This window comes from Myotis brandtii, unplaced genomic scaffold, assembly GCF_000412655.1.
Source record: "Myotis brandtii unplaced genomic scaffold, ASM41265v1 scaffold58, whole genome shotgun sequence".
Classification (NCBI taxonomy): domain Eukaryota; kingdom Metazoa; phylum Chordata; class Mammalia; order Chiroptera; family Vespertilionidae; genus Myotis; species Myotis brandtii.
Genome location: NW_005370176.1, coordinates 827,101 through 833,780, shown reverse-complemented (window position 1 = coordinate 833,780; position 6,680 = coordinate 827,101). Strand labels below are relative to the sequence as shown.

Below are 6,680 nucleotides of genomic sequence, written 5' to 3'. Positions count from 1 at the left end.
CTGTGTGTGACGGGGTAGAGCCATAACCTCCCCATTGGTCCTGCCCTGAGTGTGACAGTGGCGGCGCCCCAACCCCCTGATCGGGCCCTGAGTGTGACAGTGGCGGCGCCCCAACCCCCTGATCGGCCCTGCTCTGTGGGTGATAGAGGGCGGCGCCCCAACCCCCTGATCCGCCCTGCTCTGTGTGTGACAGGGGGCGGTGCCCCAACTCCCCTATCGGCCCTACTCTGTGAGTGATAGGGGGGAGTTCCTCAACCCCGATTGGCCCTGCTCTGTGCGTGACATGGGGGAGCTCCTCAACCCCCTGATCGGCCCTGCTCTGTGTGTGACAGGGTATGGAGCACCAACCCCCCTGATTGGCCCTGCTCTGTGCGTGACAGGGGGTGGCGCCGCAACTTCCCTATCGACCCTGCCTTGAGTGTGACAGAGGGTGGTGCCCCAACCCCCCAATCGGCTCTACCCTGAGCTTGACTAGGGGTGGCATCGCAACCTCCCGATCCCTGCTGCTCTGTGCATGACAGGGGGCGGCGCCCCAACTCCCCAATCGGCCCTGATCTGAGCCCAACCAGGGGCTGCACCTAGGGAGGCCTGCCCTTGACCACCAGGGGGCGGTGCAGAATGAAAGAAGGCCCTGGCCAGCAGCCAGAAGGCCCTGGCCAGCAGCCAGAAGGCCCTGATCGGCCCTGATCGCTGGCCAGGCCTAGGGACCCTACCCGTGCACTAGGCCTCTAGTTGACATATATTAGTTTTAGGTATACAACATAATGGTTTGATATTTGTATACATGGTGAAATGATCACTAGAGAAGTTGTTAACAAATCACCATACATAGCTACAATTTTTTTTTATGATGAGAACTTTCAAGATTTACACATAGCAACTTTTAAATATGCAATATGGTATTAACTATAGTCACCATATTGTACATTACATCCCCATGATTTATTTATGATTGGAAGTTTGTACTTTTTGACCACCTTTACCCATTTTGCCCACTCCCCACCTCTGGCAACCACCAATCTGTTCTCTATATCTATGACCTTGGGCTTTTTCATTAATTTATTTATTTTTAGAATACACATATAAGTGTGAGCATATGGTATATGTCCTTTTCTGCCTGACTTATTTCACTTAGCATAATGCCCTCAAGGTCCATCCATATTGTCAAAAATGATAAGATTTCATTCCTATTTATGGCTGAATAATATGCCATCATATATATATATTTTTTAATCCTCACCCGAGAAGTGAGGATATTTTTCCATTGATTTCTAGAGTGGAGGAGAGGGGGACAGGAAAGGGAGAGAGAAGGGAGAGGGAGGGAGAGGGATGGAGGGGGGAGGGAGAGAGAGGGGGAGGGGGAGAGAGACATTAATGAAACAGACACACATACCCCAATAAGGGGTGGGGATTGGATCTGCAACCTAGGCACATGCCCTTGACCAGGAATCGAACCCATGACCCTCCAGTGCATAGGCCAAAGCTCTAACCACTGAGACCATTGGCCAAAGCCCCATCATATTCTTTATCCACTTACCCATTGATAGACACGTAAGTTGTTTCCATATCTTGGCTATTGTAAATAATGCTGCAATGAACATGGGAGTGCATGTTTTTTCAAGTTTTTTAAAGGTTCCCTTTTCTCTACATCCTCTCCAACACTTATTTGTCTTTTTTTTTTTTTGTCTTTTTGATAATGGCCATTCTAATAGTTGTGAAGTGGTAATTTCATTGTAGTTTTAATTTGCATTTCCCCAATAATTAGTGTTGCTGAGCATTTTTGCATGTGCCTGTTGGCCATTTGTATGTCTTCTTTGGAAAAATATCTATTCAGATTTTCTGCCATATATATATATATATAAATTTTAGAGAGGAAGGGAGAGGGGGAGAGAGAGATAGAAACATCAATGGTGAGAATCATTGATGGGCTGACTCAACTCCTGCATGCCTACTACTGGGGACTGAGCCCACAACCTGGGCATGTGCCCCGACCAGGCATTGAACCGTGACCTCCTGGTTCATAGGTTGGTGCTCAACCACTGAGCCATACCAGCTGGGCTCTGCCCTTTTAAAAAATGGATTGCTCTTTTTTTAGCTATTGAATTGTATGATTTCTTATATATTATGGATATTAACCCCTTATCAGAAATATAATTTGCAAATATCTTTGCCCATTCCATAGTTGCCTTATTTCATTAGTTTCCTTTGCTGTGCAGAAGCTTTTTAGTTTGGAGTTTAATGGTTTCATGTCTTACATTCAATACTTTAATACATTTTGTGTATGATAGATGCATGTGGTTGACCAGTTTTCCCAAGGGTATTTATTGAAGAGACTATCCTTTCCCCATTGTATATTCTGGCCCCTTTGTTATAAATGGACCCATATATGTGTGGGTTTACTTCTGGGCTCTGTATTTTGTTCCATTGATCTATGAGTCTGTTTTTATGCCTATACCATATTGTTTTGATTACTGTAGCTTTAATATAGTTTTAAATCAGGGAGCATGATGCCTCCAGGTATGTTCTTCTTTCTCAAGATTGCTTTGTTTATTCGAGGTCTTTTGTGGTTCCATACATATTTTAGGATTATTTATTCTATTTCTGTGAAAATGCCATTGAACCTGTAGATTATTTCGGATAGTATGGACATCACCTGTAACACCTTTATTGAGATAATGTATATACATAACATTCACCTGTCTTAAGTGCACAAAGCAATTATTTTTAAAGTTTACAAAGTTGTACAAAATCATAATTTAATTTTAGAACATTTCATCACCCCCATTTGCAGATGATCCCTGTTCCCATCCCTGCCCATGCAACCACCAATCTAGTATCTAGTTGAGGTTTTTCTTTTTTGATATTTTATAAAATGGAATCATACCTTATATGGTTTATTGTGTCAGACTTATTTCACTTAGCATAATGTTTCTGGGGTTTAACTGTGTTATAGCATGTATCAGTACTCCACTGTATGGATTTTTTGTTTATCCATGTACCAGTTGATGGTTATTTGGGTTGCTTCCCTAATATGAACAATGATGCTATGAATATTTGCCTGTAAGTCTTATAAACATGTTTTCCTTTTTTGGTGGGGCACCAAGTGTAATTTCTAGGTCATATGGTGAACTTATATTTAGCTTAGGAAACCTCCAGATTGTTTTTTTGAATCTGGCTGCACCATTTTACTTTCCCATCAGCAATGTATTAGGGCTTGTTTCTTCACATCTCACCAACACTGCCTTTTTTTTTTTTTTTTTTTTTTTTTTTTTAGGAAGAGAGGGAGAGAGAAGGCCAGATAGAAACATCCATCAGAGAGAAACATCATCAACTGGCTGCCTCCTGCACGCCTGCTTCTGGGGATTGAGCACACAACCAAGGCATGTGTCCTGATTTGTTTTTGGGATCTTATCTAAGAACTCTTTTCCTAAACCAATGCCATGTAGATTTTCTCCTAAAAGTTTTACAGTTTTAGCTCTTATATTTAGGTCTCTGATTCATTTTGAATTTACTTTTGTATATGGTAGGAGGTAAGGGTCTAAATTAATCTTTTTTGCATCTGATATCCAAATGTTCTAGCACCATTTGTTGAAGACTATCCTTTCTTCATGGAAATGGCTTGGCACCTTAGTTGAAAATCAATTGACCATAAATATGAGGGCTTACTCCTAGACACTCAGGTTCTGTTCCACTTATCTTTCTATCTTTATATCAATATCACACTGTCTTGATTATTGTAGTTTTGTAATAAGTTTTGAAATCAGGAAGTGTTCCTCGTTTTCAGAACTGTTTGGGCTATTATGGATCCTTTGAATTTCCCTAGAAATTTTAGGATCAGCTTGCCAATTTTTCAAAAAAGTCTGCTGGGGTTTTGATAGGGTTTGCATTGATTTTTAAATAAACTTTTAAAAGACAATTCCCATCTTAACAATATTAAATCTTTTAATTCATGAACATGGAATACCTCTATTTACCTCCCTTAATTTCTCTGTTTATAGTTTTCATTGTACAAGTCTTGTACTTCTTCTGTTAAATTTATTCTTAAATATTTCTTTGGTTAGTATTTTGGATGGAATGATTTGCTTTCTTTTTGGGGGAGTAGGTTTATTAAAACTGGGGACAGTGAAACAAGGAAGGGCCTAGGATAGAAGGATCAACAGGAGAGAGCCTAGGCAGGGCTACTTTGGTCTCTAGAAACGTTATAGGAAAGAACTGAGGTTAGGCAGGGCTGCTGTTGGCTCACTGGAGTCAGAAAAAAGGGGGTTTGGGGGACAGGTTCAGGGTATTAAACCAGGATGAGCTGCTGCCCATTGCTCCCTGGTTGCAAATCTCATGGAGTCCCTTAGTTTAGGAGATGCACACCTGTGGGGGAAGAAGAGAGGGAGGAGTGTGGGCATGCTCCCAGAAGGAAGAGCATGCCTAGAATTATTAATTTCATTTTTGGGATTTTCATTGCTAGTATACAAAAACAATTGATATTTGTATATTAACACTGTAGCCTGTGACCTTGCAGAGCTTGTAGATTCCTGTTTGTTGTGTACCAGGCTGCTTTCTGGTCCTTTCTGTGGCTGGGCATTTAGCAGCTGGCATTTCTTCCAGTGTCCCAGAGTATAGATCTGATTTTGTTTTTGTTTCTTTTCCCTCCAGTAAAGCTGCTCAAATTGTCTGGGGCCCCTTTAACTACCCTGAAGGCTCTGTTAACTTGCATGCTTCAATACACATTGAAAAAGCAGTGTAAATTCTAGAGATGGTCTCTCTTGAAAACAAACTCTAGATTCCACACTCTGCCCCTCCCCATCCCCTTGCTTTTTTTAAAAAAAATCGAGTCCAGAAAGTTCTGGGATACTTCTGATTTGGACATGTGAGGTTAACCACATTACACCACAGTCAGCTTCTTTAAAAGACTAATGAATAGGCTTCCAAAGGGCTTTTTCTCCAACTGCATTTATTGACCTCTTTATTGTTCTTTAGAATCTAGAGTTTAGACTATGAGGCCAAAATAGAACTTTTCTCAATTTTTTTTTTTTTTTTTTTGGTCAAGTGTTGTGATGGAATCATCCAAATAAATAAATAAATGTACATCATATTTTCTTAAATATTCATTTATTTTCAGATAAAAATCCTATGTCTTATAGCCAGGGATGCAAGGACTTGTACATCCTTGTTGGAATAATGGTTCCCCTCTACCTGGGAAGTCACTCTGTATAGTTAGGGGCTGGGAGGGAAGGGGTTGAAATCTGAGAAGGTAAAGGTTTTTCTTGGAACAAAGCTAGCTGTCAGTCATCACCAGACCATTATTGTGGCCAGAATTCTAGAAATGGTGTACAGTTCATTTTCTATTCATTCTTCATGAAGTACACCTGTGAAGCAAAAAAAAAGACAGTCTGAATAAAACACCTAAAATATTTTATCAGCTTTTGAAAAAACTGTGTTGTTTTCCCAATACACACTCCATTTTTCATTATATAGCAATAATGGTTTGAGTGAAATAGACCCAAGTTCATAATACAGCTTGAGGGGTAGGCTTTGATCGGCCGGTCCATGGTCGGCAAACTGCGGCTCTTTGGCCCCTTGAGTGTGGCTCTTCCTAAGCCTTAGGAGGACCCTAATTAAGTTAATAACAATGTACCTACCTATATAGTTTAAGTTTAAAAAATTTGGCTCTCAAAAGAAATTTCAATCGTCGTACTGTTGATATTTGGCTCTGTTGACTAATGAGTTTGCCGACCACTGGTCTAGGTCAATAAGAAAATCCTCCTCAGCCCCATCCCTTCACAGAACGAATGGGTTAGCTTATAGCATACCTGTGGCCACATGGATTGGTTCAGGGGTGCCCTGAATTTAGTGTGAAGTTCAAGACTCTCACTTGGACAGTGAGTATGTTATATGCAGGGTGGGACAAAAGAAGGTTTATAGTTGTGAGTACACAAAACAGTTTATTCTTATTAATTATTGTATTTCCCATATGAACTTTAAACCTACTTTTGCCCCACTCTGTATTAAACTGGGAACTTTGCTTCTAAGTTGGCCCCTAATGATCCTTGCCTCTTGGTATTCATATCCTTATACAATCCCCTCACCTTAAGTGTGGGCTAGACCTGGTGATTAGTTTCTAACTGGTCATGGAATACAGCAAAAGTGATGGGATGTCACTTCTGAGATTAGTTACAAAAAGAGTGTGGCTTCCACCTTGGGTACTGTCTCTCTCTGAGGGAAGCCACATGCCAAGTTGTGAGGTGCACTGTAGAGAGATCCATGTGGCAAGGAACTAGAAGAGGTCTCTAGACAAGGGTCAGTGAGAAACTGAGGCCCTGAGTTCAATAACCTGTGAGGAACTAATCCTGCCAACAACCACATGAATGAGCTTGGAGAAGGGGATCTTCTTCCATTTGGGCCTTCAGATGACATCATAGTCCTGGCAGATAGCTTAACTGCAACCTCATTGAGAGACTCTGAACCAGAGGCTCCATGCTAAACTATGTCCAGATTCTTGACTCATAGAAAAGATAAGGTTAAAAAAAAAGTTTGTTGTTTTAAGCCATTAATATACTATAATAAGAAAAATGTTTGAGCTGGATTTTTCCCCCTGCTATCTACACTAATAAAAGAGAAACATGGTAATTAGCGTACGACCGCTACCCTTTTCATTGGCTAATCAGTGAGTATATGCAAATTAACTG

General features: G+C 41.0%; 1 protein-coding gene across 1 annotated transcript in view; it reads right to left on the bottom strand.

The window, feature by feature from the left end:
- Positions 1 to 5,086: 5,086 nt before the first annotated feature.
- The window catches only part of RPAP2 (RNA polymerase II associated protein 2), a 105,248-nt gene continuing 103,654 nt past the window's right edge, over positions 5,087 to 6,680 (bottom strand). Inside the window, exon 13 of the mRNA XM_014550046.1 lies at positions 5,087 to 5,360. The gene's annotated coding sequence lies outside the window, so the exon portion shown is untranslated. The remainder of the gene's footprint in view (positions 5,361 to 6,680) is intronic.